General features: G+C 34.5%; 1 protein-coding gene across 6 annotated transcripts in view; it reads right to left on the bottom strand.

Annotated features, from left to right (window-relative positions):
* The window catches only part of LOC115224688 (calmodulin-binding transcription activator 2-like), a 761011-nt gene that overhangs the window by 678593 nt on the left and 61482 nt on the right, over window positions 1-20936 (bottom strand). For all 6 annotated transcript variants that reach the window (XM_036513528.1, XM_036513532.1, XM_036513529.1 and 3 more), the window contains exon 2: window positions 11998-12081. The gene's annotated coding sequence lies outside the window, so the exon portion shown is untranslated. The remainder of the gene's footprint in view (window positions 1-11997; window positions 12082-20936) is intronic.

The raw sequence follows: 20936 nt of genomic DNA, 5'->3' as shown, positions 1-20936 counted from the left end.
CAAGAATTCAATAAAATCAGCCAAAGTAATTTTAGAAACACAGATTAAAACATACACCTTTGTTTCTTTTGTTTGTTTGTTGTTATTGTTTGGAGTTTTTGTTTCACTCATGCCGTCCACCCTCACCCCTAGTCACATCAGAACATTCTGTTACTGACATACTCCATTTTCAGCCAGCAGTCTTCCGTATATTTTACTGCCAATTAGTTAACAACTAAAACAAATGGTGGGGAAATAAACTCAGTCAGAAAAAAAAAAGAGACTTTTTCACCAAAGCAAAACAACCGTTCAGACACTTCGTTATTGTACTTCAAAGAATTCATTCATGTGAAGCATTTAATTTAGTAGAAAGCTATGATATAGCTTCTTTTTTTTTTATTATTTAAATAACAGATAACTTGAATTATCTTACAAATAATTTGTGTGTGTGTGAGTGTGTGTGTATGTATGAGTGAGTGTGTGTGTGTGTGTGTGTGTGTGTATGAATGAGTGTGGGTGAGTGTGTGTGTGTGTATGAGTGAGTGTGGGTGAGTGGTTAATAGGAGAAAGATCATGAAACTGTAAAACTTACTTCAGAAGTAACTGGATAAAAGGACCATAATGGAGTGTGTGTGTGTGTATATGAGAGAGAGAGAGAGAGAGAGAAGAGAGTGTATGTCTGTGTATGTGAGAGAGAGAGAGAGAGAAAGAGAGTGTATGTCTGTGTGTGTGAGAGAGAGAGAGAGAGAGAGAGTATGCATGTGTCTGTGTGTGAGAGTGTGTGCAAGTGTATATGTATAAGAGAGTGTGCGCATGCATATGTATATGAGAGTGTGTGTGTCTGTGAGTGCAAGGGGATTGTGTGCGAGTGTGTATGTATGGGTTTGTATGAGTAAGAGAGTGTATGTGTGTGAGCATATGTGAGAGATAATGTGTGTGTGTGTGTGTGTGTGTGTGGTGTGTGTGTGTGTGTGTGTGTGTGTGTGTGTATACATGCACATACGTGCACTCCTTTATGTTCCGAATTCAAAACCCCATGAAGGTGCACTTTGCGTGTCAGCCTCCTGAAGTCAACAAAAATCAAAACTGGATGGTGTGGGTGGGGCGCAGATTAATCAGCTATATTCTTGAAGGCATTGCCCCAGCCTGGCCACAGTTCACCAATTGGAAGCAGTAAAAGAATAAGCAAATATTTTACATACATCTGATTGTTATGTCTATTTATCATTTAGAGTCGACACATCACAAATAGATGTTAAATTTAATCAATCCAACAATTTATTTAACGAGTGATAGACTTCTCCCCCACACAGGAGACAGTGGGGGTAGGGGTGGGGGGTGAAATTATGTTTGAATACAAACATCAATTTGATTGTGAAACTAATGACCAAGAAAAAAAGAGCAGATTGCTGTGTGTAACATGTAATATCTCCGTTTATATGCTTATGTCATGCTTGGTACTTTGGAGTAGTTCACGGCTTTCGTTAATAATGTCTTCATAGTCTAACAGAGCAAAACAAAACAAAAATAAAGTTGTTTGTTTTGGTTTTTTTTTTTTGCATTTTGTAAGTTGTAACTGTAATTAAAGGTGTTAGAAGCAGGAATATGGTGTAAACAAATCCAAAGATTGCACTATTATCATTATTAATAACAGAAGAAGAAGAAGAAGAAGAAGAAGGTAGAAGAAGAAGAAGAAGAAGAAGAAGAAGAAGGTAGAAGAAAGAGAAGAAGAAGAAGGTAGAAGAAAGAGAAGAAGAAGAAGAAGAAGAAGAAGAAGAAGAAGAGAAGAAGAAGAAGAAGGAGGAGGAGGAGGAGGAGGATGAAGAGGTTAATCATTGCAAAAGGCATCAATATATTGTAAGAACAGACACTGTTCCCACCTTTCCAAATTAGGTCTGAAGAAGACTTTTGTGAATAAATTTATTATATGATTAAATGTCTAAATGCCTGTGATGAGTTATTGTTAATATGATTCTAATTTTTCGGACTATTAACTTCATCTTTAGAGATGAAAAATATTTTAATATTTACATCTACACTATGTTTCGACTGGTTTGATGATCAGAGATCAAACCGATCGAAACGTAATGTACATGTAAATATTAAAACATTTTTCATATCTGAAAGATGAGGTTAATAGTCCGAAAAATTATAATTGTATTAAATTAATTATTGTTTTCAATATCTGGGGAAATTTTGAAAGTCGGTAAAAGCAAATGAAAATTAAGTGTTTTCATTGAACCATATATACACACACACCACACATATATATATATATGCAGAAAGTAATTCTCAAAAGTTTTAGAGAAGAAAAAAATAATTAAATAAAATCTTGAGAATTAAGAAACTGAAAAACCTTTGATTTAATAATTATAAAGTTTCTTGGCAATCACAGATACAAAACACTACACTATCTAAGTTTAAAGTTTTCTGAGAAAGCCAGCAAAGAAATGGGTTGTGGTACATTATTAAAATTTCATTTTCTGCTATAACTCTGAGAACCCACCTCAACACATCCACCCACACACATTCCACCTCCGAATATATGAAATGTCAGTGGAAAAGAAAAAAAAAAGAAAGAAGAAATATAGAGAAGGAAAAAGAGAGAGATTCCATCAAGAAATTCATTAAACAGAATATAGATGCCAAGTAAAGATATGGTTCAAATATGATGCATGATAACTGTTGCTTCCGGAAGCAAGATCTGATAACTTACATAAGAAAGAGTCAATTTAATCACTTTTAAACATTTAATTAGAATTTTCAATGTTTATATATATATATATATATATTATATATATATATGTGTGTGTGTGTGTCTTGTATGATTTGTAAATATGGTCTAGAGGTTTGGTCATATGAATGAAAATTGACTTACAGCATAAATATGGAAACTATATTTTGATTAAATAAACTAGGGTCAACACCATTTCCCAGGCATTTTTTCCTATTTATACAACATTGTCTTTTCGTATACATATAAGTGTTAGTCGATGCATCCTTTATTAACTGAGCCTAGAGTAGAAAAGATTACATTTTAATCAGCAGAAAGTCACAAAAGTGACTGAAGGGTTTGGGAGTTTTGTGCATGAAACTGATCAAACTGACTTAAAATAGAGGACGTTTCTGATCTGGAGAGAATTACCATTGTTTTTGGAATATTCTTTTAAAAATTAATGTTGGAGAGCCTTGTGGAAATTGGAAATTTTGAATAATTAATCAGTCTCTTAAACAAGGAGTAGGCTTAAGAGAAAATGGAAAGCATACACACACACACCACACACACACACACACACACACAAGTATTTATGCATACATAAATATATACTTATACAAGTATATATACATGAATACATACATACACACACAGTCAAGTATATACACACACACACACACGTGCCTGTGCATGCATATGTATCATAAATTCTCTAAATGATATCTTGATAATCAAATATGTCATCAACTAAAAAACTACAATAATGATTCATTATTCTCCCTCTCTCTCTCTCTCTCACACACACACTCACACACATACGTGAGCATTAATCTTAATTTCAATGACTGCTACTATAAAATATTAATCATATATACACAAGCTCAGTTTATAACAAAACAAGATAAAGGTCACATGGAAGACACTTTGTCTCATCCTATCAGCAAGTGATCTTGTAAACCCATAAGCTTTCTACTGGAAATCTTTCAATTTAATTAAATCTTATTTCTAGAATCGAATGGAAGAGTTGATTTTGTTGGGGTTTTTATTTCTTTTAGAGCGGGGAGGGGGGGCTGGGGGGGGGGGTTCATGCAAATTACCATCACTATAGATTGTAGTAAAAAATTATATTCTTAAAATGTGAAAATATTGAAATCGAAAGAATGCGCAGTTGTTATTATTTGTCATTTTTATCTATTTGTGTTTAAACAGCTTTCGAAATATATAATGTTTATTTTTAAAAAAAGATTTCCAGTCAAGTTGAATGTGTTGAAGCAAAAATAAGTTTTACACTTGTGCACAAGGTAAATAAAATATGCAAAAATTAGAATTAAAAGGAACTCATTTCATTTTCCCCACTACATCTTGCTAAAGGCCAAAAGATGCTGGCTGCCACAATCAATGAGATTTCAGAAACTCAGACAAAAGAACATTACAAAGGTTTAAGGGGTTACACTGACAACCACAACCATTTCCCCAGAGTGATATGACACTTTTGGACTGCAGCCATATTGGAAAAGTACCCTCAGGGTTTTCACTGTTTATATTAACCCACTGTATTTTGTCTAACACTTCATTTATCAATTATGGAATGCAGAAGGCAAGTGCCACAAAGCATTTTTCTCTGATGCTTTTACCAATTCTGCTATCTCTGCTGATTCACACACACAACCATCATCATCATCATCATCATTATCATTCTGATGCCTATGTCATTTCATGTCTTTACATTCTGAGCTCAAATTCCACTAAGGTCAACTTTGCCTTCCATCCTCTTAGGGTTCATAAAATAAGTACCAGTCAAGTACTGGGGTTGATGTAATCAACTGACCCCCCCCCCACCTTACCCGCAATTGCTGGCCTTGTGCCAAAATTTGAAACCAATACCATGAACACATATACATATTCTGTATCTTTTACTTGTTTCAGTCATTAGACGGCAACCATGCTGGAGCACCACCTTGAAGAATTTTTGGTCAAATGAATCAACCCCAGTGCTTTTTTTTAAAGTCTGATTCTTATTCTGTGCTCTAGCAGATTTTGTCTGATCCATGCATGGATCAGACAAAATCTGCTAGAGCACATTTTCAACAACTGGATGCTCTTCCTGTTATCTACATATATTTTTCCAAGTCCAGGCATTTTTCACAGATTTGAAACAAACAATGCCACTTGGAGCCAAAATTTGAAACCAATATCATGAGAGAGAGAGAGAGAGAGTGAGAGTGTGTGTGTGTGTGTGTGTGTGTGTGTGTGTGTGTGTGTGTTTGTATTTGGTTTGCAAGATTCTTTATGTGAATTCATGTGTTGAAGCATATTTTATTGTCTGGGGAGAGTCATTCTCTTTTAGTGCCTTATTATTTAACACACTTATCAGTTCAATTTCCAATCAGTTATTTATTTCATATATATATATTCAGTTTATTTTATCTTTTACTTGTTTCAATCATTAGACTGCAGCCATACTGGGGCAATTCCCTGAAGAACTTTTTAGCTGAATGAATTAACCCAGTACTTATTTTTCTTTAAAACCTGGTATTTATTCTATCAGTTTCTTTTTGCTGAACTGCAAAAAGTCCGGGGATGTAAACAGACCAGCACCGGTTGTCAAATGGTGATGGACAAACATACACACACACCTGAAGGGCTTCTTTCAGTTTCTATCTGTGAAATCCACTCACAAAGTTTTAGATGGCCAGAAGCTATAGTAGAAGGCACTTACTTGTCCAAGGCACCATACTGTGGGACTGAACCCTTAACCATGTGGTTGAGAAGCAAGCTTCTTACCACAAAGCCACTGCTGGTTAAAAAGCTTTTACTTTTTTAATACAAGTAGAGACTGATGATTGATTTGCATTAGATATTCAGGTTTTTTCCTTCTTGCATTAGATTTTTCCCAACTACTTTATCATTCAAGTGAGGACAGGAAGGCTATTCAAATTGAAACATTTATGTGAATTATTTGGAGAGTGTGTGTGTGTGGGGGGGGGGGGTGTTATAGCTCAATGTCCTTCATACTGCTAAATTATTCAACCCTGAAGCATCAGTGGGAGTTCTCTTCAGCTACGATTAAATAGCTGCTAATTTAAGGTCACAAGATAAAATTTGCACATTATTTCTTGTTTGTTTGTTTGTTTTTTCAAATGGAAAAGAAAATATATCTTTCAAAATTTACAAAAACACATCCCTTCTTTTTGGAAAGCAGTTTTGTTTGGCAGTAGATACACACAAATTGGAACAATATGCAAGAGATTATGTTCACTAGAGAACTGATTTATAGAGAGCAGGCTGTTGAATGTATGTATGTGCAAGAGAGCATGAGAAAGTGAGAGACAGCGTATAAGTGCTTACATGTGCGTGCGTGTGTCTGTGCAATAATTATGTATGAATGCAGCTATGTGTACATATATATTTGGAGATGTGTTTAGATATCACATGCACACACAAACACATATACTGATGATACGCAGCAGTTAAGACAGAGTTTAACTAACCGCTTTACCCCTGAAGCTTAGCAGTTATGTGCACACACCCCAGAGCATCAATATAATAAATAAAAAAAGTGAAAGGGTCAGAAGGAAATAAGTAAATAAGAGCAAACACTAAGCAATGCTCTTGGCAACGTACGTGTTTCCAACATAAGAATTCAATAAGCTATCCAATAACTGCCAAGAATGGTTCAATAATGTTCTAACACACAGGAGCAGAACACGAGAGAAAGCTGAAGACAGTTTACAAGACGAACGTAATGTAATCGAAATACCCTTTCATACATAATACTTTATACTATATACTGAAATACTGGCCACAATTATTAAACTTAATTGCTAAGGAAACTACTTAATCCCATTTTCTTTGGGGTTTTTTCTTCTTTCTTTTTTAATTAATGGAATTGATATTAAAAAAAAAATTATATCAGCCTCTTCTTACATACACACACACCCTCACTCACTCACAATTATTTTATTTGATGGACTATGAAATTAAAAATGGAAGAAGAGTAGGGGTAAAATCAATAACTCAAACATACAGCATATATGGAATATTACCATCACCAACAATGAATAGTAGAATCACTACAGACCTAAGGGCACCACAATCAATATTTTCTAGTGCAAACTGAATGCTCACTCTTCTCTGGTTCAAATTTAGTCTTGGTCAAGTTAGCTTCTTTTCATTTATTTGTCCATGTAAAAATAGGTAGACCATCAATTACAAAGTGGTGCTGTTACCTGTATGTGTTGGGTCAAACAGATTCAATAATTTGTGTCAATTTGATGGTTTTATAGCCTTCAAATGTATGCAGAATATCTTTGTTGGTATCCATCATATTATCGTGAGAAAGATATCTCTCTCAAAACTGTAATACTAAAGAAACTAAGATAAATCTAAGAGTGCATCTGAGACACTAAAAACATACAAATCAGCCTCGTTATTACATTAACCATCATTGTCATCTGTAAACAGTCTCAGTCGCTTTAAATGAATTAAATGTGAATTCTAAACAACTGTAGTCTACTTTGCTTTGCTTTAAAAATAATAAAAAAGATACTTTGTTAATTTAAATTCCATTTTAACAGCACTTATTTCAATATTTTTATATATTTCCAATTACAGTATTTATTTAGTTAGTTTTTGTTTCTCCTATTTGCATTTACTATCAAGACATGCCACATAGCATTCAGTTTTCCTCATTGATTATTTCTAAACCACTTTCGTTTTTACTTTTCTTTTTTGGAACAACATTTCTGATCTTTAGTTTACAACAAGTTTCCACTTCTCAAGTATATAGTTTACTTGATTCAATATCATATTTTCTCATTTCTTGCTTTTTTTTCGGTGCTAACATTTCTGAATATATCCCACAGTGCTTGTGCTTACACCAGAATGGGAAGAATTAATTGCTTTAACTCGTTTGTTTATCAATAGTTTTGTTGGAATATTCTGCCTTTTGTTTCAATCAATATTGAAAATAATGAAGAATTTAGTAAAGTAACTTTGTCATTGTTAAGCTGATATTTAGAAGATAAATTAGCAAGAATTTTGAGAGGAGGTTTTAATGTAGATCACTTGAAAACTGGAAGTTTGTTTAATAGAAGCTGATGTAGTCTCAGGTGGGCTGGTATTAAAATGATGAAGAAACATCTCTTAATCTTTTTTCTAAGTACAACAACATACTCAGTCGAACCACCTGCACAGATGATTTGTTTGTAGTGATCAAATGTATGTGCTGTACAGAAGCTTACTCCCTCCATCAAACTAACGCTGCCTCTGCAGAACAACATGAGATTCAAAAGTACTATGCACAGTCTGATCCAGGAATTGAACCCGTGATCTCACAATTGTGAGTGCAACACCCTAACCACTAGGCCACATGCTCTCACTGTAACAAAATACAAAATGTCAACTCAGTGTCTAAAGGGCCAACTTTCTCTTAGCTCAGCTGTAATCTGCCTTATAGATTATATAAATTCTATCTTCAACATGGAGATTATAATTGGTAAACAATGTTTATGTTTTACAATTATATAATCACTGTTTTAGGAGTCGCTCTTCAGCAAACAACATTTGTCTAAATATTCTGTCGACTCATCTGTTGAGGTCCAACATCCTAAGATACAAACAATTCTTGAAGTCGGCTTTAAACAAAATATTTTTTCTGCAAGATTCCACACTTCTTCAGCTCATTAAAAGAGTTTCACAATGAGAATGCAATAAGAAACTGAATCATTGGAGCATAACATGATCATCCAGTGTCTTGAATCCCGTTGGCCTAGAAAACAGATGCCAGCATGGTCTTAAGATGATGGTGAATACAATAAATTTTAATAGGGCTTCAAAAACTTCAATAAGCAGAAAAAAATCTGAGCATCTTTATCAACAACTTAAATGAACTTCAATAGCACTTTCCCCATTGTTTATCAAATTATATTCAATCTTATCCTTTGTTGGTTCCAGTCTTTGGATTGTAGCCATGTTAGGATACTGTCTTCAGGGGTTTTTAGTCAATTATATTGATCCCCCTACCCAGTATTTTGCCTGGTGCTTATTTTACTGATCTTTATCTATCAAATGGCTAAGTTCACCTCAGTATAAAGATATGTAATTGGGATGAAATAAATAACACAAAGTATTTCTGATGCACTGATTTATCAACAATTCTTCACTAGTATTCACACACACACAGACACACACACACACATGCACACACACACACACACACACAGGGATTTATATAGTAACTCCTAACAGTATACAAGGGTGCACATGTAAATCAAAACCCACAAACACACAATAGCACACATGAGCCAGTGATGGATCATCTTCATTGTTGCTCAACTTGCTAAAAATAGCAGCCAAATACACCATAAATTACAAGGAGAATACATAATCATACACATACTCAGTAACATCCAGCAACTTACATGCACACTCAGGTATAAAAACATAAAAGCATATATCCCTACACACACATATATATATATAATATTAGGGAGTATAACTCCAAACTTAAAATATATTTAAAATATATTTTATTTTTTATTTATGATTTGGTTTATGTCTATCATTGTTTGAATTGCATAATAGTGGTTTTTCTCTAAAAGCACCAACCGATCATGGCCGCTGCCAGCCTCCCCTGGCACCTGTGCCGGTGGCACGTAAAAAGCACCCACTACACTCACGGAGTGGTTGGCGTTAGGAAGAGCATCCAGCTGTAGAAACACTGCCAGATCAGACTGGAGCCTGGTGCAGCCTCCTGGCTTCCCAGACACCGGTCGAACTGTCCAACCCGTGCTAGCACGGAAAATGGACATTAAACGATGATGATGATGAGGATATATATATTCACACACACACACAGAAATAAAACATACATCACTGTATATATAGATATATATAGATATATACAAACATCTGCCACAAAAAGAGAGAAACATTTATACAGACAAAAATAGTTTTCATAATACAGAGATAGACATGACAATATACACACAACATACATATACATAAAATATACAACGCTATACAGGCATACACATTGTGTGTGTGTGTGTGTGTGTGTGTGTGTGTGTGTGCATGTGTGTGTGCATGCGTGTGTGTGTGTGTGTGCATGTGTGTGTGCATGCGTGTGTGTGTGTGTGTGTGTGTGTGTGTGTGTGTGTATTACAGACACATCTAGGTGTTCTTAAATGTTACCTTAAGATAAATTCTTTTATTCTTTTACTTGTTTCAGTCATTTGACTGCAGCCATGCTGGAGCACCACCTTTAGTACTTATTCTATCGGTCTCTTTTGCTGAACCACTAAGTTACAGAGACGTAAATGAACTAGCATTGGTTGTCAAGTGATGGGGGGGGACAAAGACATACAAATACACACACACACACCACACACACACACACATACATACAACGAGCTTCTTTTAGTTTCCATCTACCAAATCCACTCACAAGGCTTTGGTCGCCTGAAGGCTATAGTAGAAAACACTTTCCCAAAGTGCCACGCAGTGGGACTGAACCCGGACCCATGTGGTTAGTAAGCAAGCTACTTACCACACAGCCACTCCTGCGCCTATGTTTATTTTCTTTATATAAATTTCTTTATATAAATGTTTATTTTCTTTATATGGTTATACTTGACAGTCATTTATCTTTCTGCAGACATTGGTCATAAGTCCAACTAATTTTTAATTAGTTGCAGAGCACTCAAAGGCAGTGTAGTTAAACAGTGACACACTGGGTTTTCTACACAGTGATTATTTTCTGCCTATTATAGTGATTATGTATGTGTGCATGTGTGTGTATGCACATGCGTGAATGCACACACACACACACACACACACTCACCTGACACACTTTTGCAATTTCTTTTCACCGAATTTCATTCACAAAGCATTGAAGCTACGATGGCAGACACTTGCCCAAGGTGTCCTGCAGAGAGATTGAACATGTGTTTGTGAAATGAATGCCTTAACTACTCGACCGAAGAACCTACTTAGACTTCCTCCACTTTCTCCAGTATTTACCTTCACTAATCATCCTTGATTTTCCAATAATTGAACACAGAGCTTACATGTCCATCACAAAAAATAACACCTTCAGTATACAACGATAAATAATGTCTATGAATGACATACTTAGCTTGATGCCATTACAATTCATCATAGCACGCCTGTTATATTGGAAAAGGCACCAATTCACATCTAAATCCATTTTCCCTTCCTCTTCTTCTTCTTCTCCTTCTTCTCATCATTGCTTCTTTGAGCATGACTGATAAGCCCTTTAATTCAATCAAACTGAAACTAGTTTTCTATGCCATACCTACATTCTCTACCAACTGCTCTTCATATCACTTCCAAATACATTCACTTTATAGTCGAGGTGCCAGCATGACTACATTCTTACACACATTTTATCCTCTATTAAATGATTAATTCACAACTATTCACATCAACTAGTTTCCTATATTGAACACCTCACATCTTTCATTCATAATGCTAAGTACAAAACCTGTACTCCGTCTCACTTTTTAATAACTATATTGTCTTGCACATAGTCTAAGATATCAGTGCACTTGCTACATTTTTCTGCATGTTTCTTTTCTTTTCTTTTCTTTTTTTTTTCCTCTTTTTTCTTTGCTGCTACTTTAGTATTCCACAATTACATGCTGTCTAGTGGAGCCCTTGCTGGAAATTACAAAGCTGTAATCACTTGGATAGCAAAATGTGTATTGGGATTTAAAGAAAAAGATTAGAAAATGTAATGGAAGTCCTATTTTAAGGAAAGGAAAGAGAGAGAGAGAGAAAGAGAGAGAGAGAGAAAGTGAAAGAGAGAGAAAGTGAAAGACAGAGACAGGGAAATGCAAAGAGTAGAATAGAGGGGAGAGAGGGCGAGAGAGAGAGGGAGAGAATTAGAGTAAAAAGGATTGAATAATGCATCACATTGTATAGAAATATATGAAGAATAAAAGCAAAGGGGTTTTTTTTTTTCACTTTAAAGTTTTAAGTAGTGAAAGTTTTCATTTCGGCTTGTTTTCATTTATAATCAACTGCAATACAATTTATATTATTTAAAGGTTTCTTGAAGTTGTTTTTCTAAAAGCATATCTTTATTCACTTTGGAGAAATGTAGGAAGATTGTATATACATATTCACAAACACATGCGTGTATATGCACATATACACACATTCAAAGTATTTGGAAGTGGTGATTCCATTTAAAATCAATTTTGTGGGGAAAAAACTACCATTTCGATATATAAAAGCAAGAAAATAATGGAAGAAACAATATCTAAGAAGACAGTTACCTGTTAAATGATGCAGCTTGATGCGCAGTCTGGTTCATCTGCACGGTACAGGTATTGGAGTGGCCTTACTGGTAAGATGTTTGTCTACAGAATAGAGAAAGCAGGTTCAGTGTTACTTTGTAAACGAGATGTTATTTTGCTGAGTTAATCTGGTGAATTTGAAGAGATAGGAAAAAAAATATATATATAATCTCTGACATAATGCCAATGCTGACAGATTCCTAATTGTTAGTTCAAAGAGTTTGCTAATAGGTATTAAACTGATTCAGTTTCATAGACACACAAGATTTATTGAGCAAATTAGTTAATGATTTAACAGCAAACGTACCCTAGGAATACAATGAAAGTGAATTGAGTTAAGAAAAAAACCACCAAGTTTGATGCAGTCATTTTATGTAATATATGATGAAAGTGAAGTCACATTGCCTAGTTTTTGGGTGTTGAGTTCAAGATCATTAGGTTGTGGGTTCCGTTTCTGTAGGAGCAGCGTAAGACCCTAAAGTCCAAGTTTGGTTCAGTTCACTCAGCTGTAAATGAATACCAGCAGTCAGACCTTTTGATGGACTAGTGTCTCATTTGGGTAAAATTCTTGTACCTACAGTCACTTAAACACCACCAATAGGCCCAAGACAGACTGTAACTAACTTTTAAACATGACAAAATGTTTGAGAGTAAGAACATAGATTCAACAATTGGCTAACACATTCTTACAGTTCACGTTTTCTACACATAATAATAATATTCAACACTTTAAGTATTCAATAATAATGCAATTTTTAGGAGAGTCTATTCTAAATGTCTTTGCAAAAAAGAAAAAAGAAAAATCTGAATTTTCATTGAATGTTTTGTTGTTCCTATGAAGATGTGAATGATATCCTAATTATAAAATCTACCATATAAAAGGAAGACAATTAGCAAATATTTCAAGTTCAAGGCAAAATTAAAAAATTAAAATGTAATATGATAGGGTAAGAATTGTGGATTGATATGTACAAGGTTATATAACAGAGAAGAGTTAAATAGGATAGAACAATGTTGAAGACAAAATAATTAAAAGGGATAGTTGTTTAATGAATGGAACAGAAACAAGCCACAATGGATGCTGCCAACAATTTCCACCTTAATGGTAATACAACAGAACAAAAACACGGTTAGGTTATCATCCAACTGTGAAAATATTGCCTGCATTGGACTCTAACCCAATGATAGATTAATTCATAAAAGGGAATAGTTTCATATGGAAATGTCTCCAGAGATAAAATTATTGAAATAAAACTAAAATAGTCATTATGTCTGCAAGTATTGGATTGCCATTAGAAAACTTCATTAATGTTTCACAGTAAATTAATTATACACACGCACACACACACACACACACACACACACACACACACACACACACACACACAATTCAAAGATCTTTCAATTTTATTTCATCTGTATTTATCGCAATATTAATGACTCAATAAAATATCTTTGACTTTCAAGTTGCTAAATGATGATTGGGGTTGATGTTTTTGTAGTTGAATAACCATATGGCTAATCAGATGTAGAGATGCAACCTCAAAATCCAGCTCCACCTAAAAGCCTGTTGCTTCAGAATTGCTTTATAAAGAGCATTCTAGTCACATCACATACAACTTACTGCTTGGGAATGGCTTTATAATGAACATTCTAGTTGTAACCATATTGCTTTACTAATTATTATTTTGTTCATTTGCTTGTTTATCTTGCATCTGATTTTCTATGTTAACATGTTTTGTGGGGAGACTTCTTAAGACAGTGTTTTATGGCCAGGTGCCCTTCTTGTCACCAACCTTAATTATTTTTCAGGTAAAGGATTTTTTATTTCACTAGTCTTCAAAGGTGCTGAGCTAAGGACATTTTGTTTGCATGGAATGAAAACATCACATCACATTTTTACTCAGATGGTGACATATGAAAATACAGATGTAGAAACACACACACACATAAATATATTTATGATAGACTTCCATACAGTTTCCATCTACCAATTTCATTCACAAAGTACTGGTCATCTCAAGGCTGTAGTAGAAGACATTTGCCCAAGGTGTCATGCTGTGAGATAGAATCTGAAGCCCCATCATTATGAAGTGAACTCGTTATCCATGCAGCCATGCCTCTACTTTGTGCTCATATCAAATTTTTCCACTTTTCCTTCATAATCTTGTGCATTCTTAATGTTATTTCTAAAATCATCCAATCAACAAGAGAACTAGTTTCAAATTTTGGCACAAGGCTAGCAAGTTCAAGTGGGGGAGTAAGTCAATTATTTTCTTGATCCTGAAAGGACAAAATGCAAAGTTGACCTCAGTGGAATTTGAACTCAGAATATAAGGACAGATAAAATATCTCTAAGCATTTTGCAGGCATGCTAATTATTCTACCAGCTTGCCACCTTAGAGGAGTTTAATATAGTGAATGGGCAAACCAAAAGATAAGTCGTGGTTTGGACTTTCACCAGTTGTAGACAGGGGTTAACATGTGTCTCCCATTTTGCTTTGGTTGGGTCAAATCCAATGTGGGGTCAAGACATTTCCACTTCCTTCATGTGAACTGAACTCTTTCACATGATCCATCTTGATTCTCTACATGTTCATTTTCATGGGATATTTACCAGTCTTTCTTGCCATAAATATATATGGCAAGATTCTTTGGAAATACAATTTTCAATGTTTTGCTCCAATTTTTTTCTGATCGCACCAACAACAATTGAATTTAATGAGGAAGGATATTGCTTCGAGTCCCTCCAGTCCTACACAACTTTAACGAGGTCAATAGCATTTAATCAACTTGTGTGTGATAATATCTGCTGGGAAAATATGGACAAAGAGAGAGTTCTAGAAAACTACAGTCTTCAGGGAAAAGGTTTGGGCAAAAAAAAATTTAATTCAAGGTTTGTGTGGTGAGATGCAGTATGGATGAGAGGAGGTGCATCAAATAAGTTTGTGCCAAGGTGATATAGTTTGCTAATTCAGAGAAGCAGTAACATTTTTTTAGCAATCATAGAAAAGATAAATGGAGGATACAACCAGTGGAGAGAGAGAGAGAGAGAGAGATGGTGAGAGAAAGTGTGTGTGTCTCTCTCTATTGGTAGTTGAGTTTTGCCTATTAGTCACATAACTGTCTTTGAATGTTGTTTATAAAACATGTGCATTCGTAGTACATAAGCTGACCCAGGTATTTGCAAGTTATCATCACAATTATAACTTAATGTTTACATTTTCATCCTTGCATGAGTCAAATGGTATTTGTTGAGGCAGGTTTTTCTACAGTCAGATGCTGTTCCTATATAAAACTTCACATGCTTCCAAGCAAGGTAATATTTCACCATGGCCAGATGTGTTTTTCATAGAAGACTGCAAATGAACAACCTTGCTTGTATGATGGTGATGCTCACTTACAACCATCATGCTGGGCAAAGTTCAGAGAGCTTCTACCTTTGTTGGTAATTAAGGATCTCTCCCTCAGAGTATGATGCTTGTATACATAAAGCTATGTTACATGGCAGTGAAACATAGACTTTGACTACAGAAGGCTTTCAAAGGCTTGAAAGAAAATTGTGTTTTTAGGGGCCACTGGCCAATGACATCAGGAAGCAGATCTCTGTTGGTGTCAGCTTAGAAACTAAGTTGGTGGTCACTGATGAGAGTGAAGAGCTATAGATGACAACACGGGTTGGTTACAACTATCTATCACATTTGAGATGATGAAGGTGAGGGAAATAGGTCAGTAGTTGTCAGGTTGGGAGAAGTTGCTGTTCTTGGGAATAAGACATTGTCACACATTTCCGTTAATTGGAATGGATATACAGAGAGAAAAACATGGCGAGTTTGTGAAACTAGAATCAGCCCAGAGTTGCTGTGTCTGCAGTTAATAACAGTTACACTATCAGTTCCGATCATCTTGGTGGCTGTTATCTTAAACAGATCAAGCAACTAAATAGGAAGCACATTCACTGGAAGATGAGAGTTCCGATATTGCTGATGCTGTTGATGATGATGATATTCCTGTTGTTGATAATTATGAGCATGAAGGTAACGCTATATTTACAGTGATGAGCTACAGCTCTGTCAGTTAAGCTAAACGTGGTGTCAGAGGAAATGATAAGTTAGAAAAGTAGTATCATCCGAACTTGTCAATTTCATAATTTACACTATCATTTTTCAATACCCTGTGTAAAGATGTAATCAGATGAAAGAACTCTCACAGTATTTAAGAGCTTTAGGTCAATGAGTTTCATTCAGAATATAAATTAACAAATAAACAGAAACAGAAAAATTAGATTGCAAACAAAAAAGAAAAAGAAAAAAAAAAGAAATGCTTATTCTATTTGATGTGAGTAGATAAATCTATTACAGGTGTTCTCAAGAATAGTAATACGTTCACCTTGTTGCAATAGTGGCATCAGTAAATCACTGACATTAATAAATGAGAAACCCATGTTTAGCAGAATCAGTCACGAGTAGTAATATCAGATTTGCTCATAGTGTGTGTTGTGTGAGTGTTTCTGTGTAAAGGGGCATGCAACATAGCATACAGTAAGTTCCAGTATGCCAAAGATACCCACAACCCAGTTTCAAGTATCAGCTGAACCATTTCATTTTTCTTGTGTTGTTGTATCTTTAGATGTCTAAGTGTTATAGAGGGATACATTTCACAAGACTGCCATCTCCTTGACTTTCAACTTAGAAATGAAACCTTTTGAAACACCCAAAAGGCAAAGGATATTTACAAAGCCTTTTTGAAGGGTCAAAATCTTAGGTTGAATCTCTAGATTTATCTTAACCTGGAATCAAAACTGCGCAGTAAACTCTACATTACTCAGTGCTTGCACCACTCACACATGCACGCACACACACACACACACACACACACACACACACACATGCACAAATGTAGTGAAACCTCTACAAACATGCAGAGAAAGTACATTCAGCAAAACCATTTCATACACACTCAAACACCGAGAAGCACTAACCTGATTCTCCCACCATCTCCATTCTAAATTCTTCCAACACATGTTGTTATAGTGCTACAATAATGTAAAATCCGAGACACACTTCCCTTTATTCATGCCATCGGTATTTGAAATTTTCTTAAGAAGAGTCAAGCAACTATCTATAATATACAAGATTAAATAAACTGACATCAATCATTGCTACTTGAAATAAGGTCACACCTATATGACCTTAAGTGTCTCTGAAAAGATTGTATAATTTATTTGCCAGATGATTGATGTGTGCAAAATCTAATTTCTTTTATAAGCATAAATCTTTTTCAGACTTATGGTCTATGAGAAGTCGTGACAGACATTCCTTTCCAACAAAATAAACAATTTAAGCCAAACAGTTCTGATTGGGAATTTAACAAAAATCAAAGACCCCATTAAACAGAAATGAAAATATATATAGATTAAATGGAATTTAAGGTCTTTAAAAAGGTAAGTTAGCTGGGAATGTTTTAGAACACAGCAGAGGACTAGAGATGAGAAACAAACTGATTAAATCTGGGTGACAAAAGCAGAATCCTAGCAAAATGGCAGCAGTCTGTGTCAGCAAAACATGTTATATAGTGTGTTTGAGGATTTTCATTATGTCTACCTGTGGGGAGATAAGAGGACAGTGATCTTTCAGAACTGACACTTCATCTGACAATGTATGTACATATATATATATGCACATGTGCATATAAGTGTGGGTGTGTGCAAAGGTGTTGAGCACTCATTCTCATTGTTTGATACTAGTATAGCAGCACTTCCAGCATTCTTAAACATCAGACAAGCACTAAAAATGAACATAGACTCAAAACAAACCATATAAAAACATGAAGAGGAAACATCTCTGAAGAATATTCCTCTTTCACCATGGAAATCTACATCAAGCATCTTATTGAAAGAAAATGTCCAGAGGGTAGTTACAGTTTCAGGTCAAACCAAAATCCACCACATATTGAAGATCTCAATAGATTTGAAGATGACCTCATGAAATTAGATGAAAATATTAAATTCAACCTTAGATCCAATAGCTTCCAGCAGAAATTACAAACATATCTTGAACCTTTTAAGGACTCTCCAAACACATTTATAAAAGCATATACAGCAAAAAATGCTTATGAGGTAGATAACTGCATACATCAACTGCTAATTGATAACACAGCTAAAACATATACAAAAAATGGATCTTATGACATAATTTAATCAACAACGAGGCAAAGAAATGTAGCCATGAAACTTGGCATCAACAATAGAGTGCAATGACTCATCTTGTGAAAACCTTTTGTAACCCTGGAGGACCGTAAAGACAATTTCATGTAAAACTCTAGTTGTAGATTGGTGAAAAGCAATATAGGCATTTTTAGCAAATCTATACTAGGAAATGTCATATGACATGTCAGAGCCTCCTCAAATCTAACACAATGGATATGTAGCAGAGCAACCATTCAGTGGTTTAGGAAAATTAAAGTCAAACCCAAATTCATTCAGTTTTGCATATTATGGAACTTACCCCTTAATCTCCAAAAGCCTGCTCCAGAAGTCATTCAAGATTAATAAATTCTATTTTACAATGGTCACTAACAACAATATAGACATTACAATGAATGCAGGGTAGCCATTGCTCTTTCCTAATAATACCTAAAAAGAGCGGAGATGAGCTATTTGATGTTGCTATAGGGATCCATGATGGAGCTGAGATAGGGGATCAGGTTAGTCTTTACATCCTCCATATCCTGAACAATGAAACAGAAGCTGACATAAGGTTATATAGGGGTGACAAGTGCTTTAATCGGTATACTAATAGACATATACCCAAAGTCTGAATAATTACTTATATAATCACAAATATATGCATATGTATACACCATAATGATTTGCTTCAATAAATTCTGAATGTCTCATCAAAGCAGTGGAAAGTGAACATTAAATGATGATATATATATATATATAAAGTGCTGTTTGTACACACACAAATTATAGGGTTTCTCCATTAGTTTTCATCCACCAAATTTATTCACAAGTCATTGGTCAATCTGAGGTTAGGCAAGGAAACATCTCCCCAAACTACCATGCTGCAGGTTTTAACTCTGAACCACATCATTGCAAAGCTAACCTCTTTACCACATGGCCATGCCTGTTCTCTTTTAGAGACAATTTACTGCAGCATCATTTACTTGTTACAGAATGTGAAAAGGAAGGAAGGTGTAAGAGAGAAAATAATGTAGTCTGCTTCTTTCTTTACATAAAATTATTTCATAAATACCATTTTATAAGGTTTTTTTTAAAAAATAAATCTGTCTTTTGCAAACACACACACACTCAAAAATAAACTCAATTGAAAGACATTACCATTATTTCTTTCATCCAATAAAGTCAAGTCACTAATTTGTACTTAATATCTTTCCATAATGATGTATTATTGAAACCAAATGGCTCAAATTTATGGTTATAGCTGTCGGAAAAATCTGACTTTATTCAGAACAATTACTAATTTTTCCGTTACAGATCGCTAAACAATACAATATTTCACCAGACACATAACTGTAGAAGGTAAAACATTATTGTTCTTAGAAATAGTAAGCTTTTATAGAATTCAACAAACTGTTTGGAAGGTTCACATTACAACTGAAGCAAAATTAATAAACTTATGAAACAGATTTAATAAAATAATAAAAAATTTTTAAATAGAATGAAAACTTTCTCAGTCTATTTTTGCTTCTTATTCGCATTTTTAGTTATCATTGAAACTGAAAGCCGTGCTTACATTTTTTTCACTTACCTTTCATTTTTTAATTGATTAGGATTTTTTTTTTTAGATGATATTAATAGCAATTATATGAAACCTCTATACATTATTTACTCTTTGTTATGTAAATTGTTAATGTATGTAATAAAAATCTGTATAAAAATTGAACATAATATTTTATTTAAGTCAATAATTTTAAGTTTGCAACTATAATTTGTACACTTTTCTAATACTATATTTCTTTAGAGGCTGACACATTTTCACAACTTTAAACTGCAGGAAAATTGGAGAAAAAAAAATTCATCAGATTGTTTGAAACACCTGCAGACGATAAATTTCTATAGAAGCAAGAATGGAGATACCAAATACATTATGTTTACAAGACTACCATTAACCCTCTTGATACCACTGGCCTGACACCACTCTTGGTTCTATGATAAAACTTCTTGTTTTAAAGAGATTTAAATTAAAGCCTTCCTTTAAAGTTTCATGTTATGTTTCAAAAACCAGCTTAATAACTGCAAAGTGATTTCATTGGGTTCTTTAATTTCAAAATTAATTAAAATAAAAGGCAGTGTATTTCAACAGGAATATGGTCATGAAAGGGTTAGCAACCTTTGAATTATTCAGAGCTCAATTCAGTAAATGAACACTTAAATTTCCCAATCGTTTCAAACAAATGTGAAAAATAATGGTTTCAAATTCCGGCACAAGGCCAGCAATTTCAGAGGGAGGGTTCAGTTGATTACATCAACCTCAGTGCTCAACTGGTACTTGTTTTACTGACCCCCAAAAGGATGAAAGGCAAAGTCAATGTCAGCAAAAAACTTAGAGTGTAAAGAGCCAGAAAAAAGGCTGCTGAGCATTTTGTCCAATACATTAATGGTTCTGCTAGCTCACTGCCTTAACCCATTAGCATTTCAACTGGCCATAGCCAGCCCAAATATTCTACCTGTATTGTGTTCAAAGCAGCTAGATCCAGCCTCTCACACCTACCCAACAGTGTTATTCTAAAAATAAACAATCCCATCATCAAATTCTCAAAGCTGCAAGATATTGCATGATTAATTCAAAACAAATGTAATTAAATAGCATTAGATTTGACAGAGCAATCTGGACGCTAAAGGGTTAAACATGGGAACAATTACAAATGAACTAATATTTGCACGTATTGGG

The sequence above is a fragment of the Octopus sinensis genome, linkage group LG26 (assembly GCF_006345805.1).
Source record: "Octopus sinensis linkage group LG26, ASM634580v1, whole genome shotgun sequence".
Classification (NCBI taxonomy): domain Eukaryota; kingdom Metazoa; phylum Mollusca; class Cephalopoda; order Octopoda; family Octopodidae; genus Octopus; species Octopus sinensis.
The sequence above is the reverse complement of the archived record's forward strand: the minus strand, read 5'-3'. Positions and strand labels throughout refer to the sequence as shown.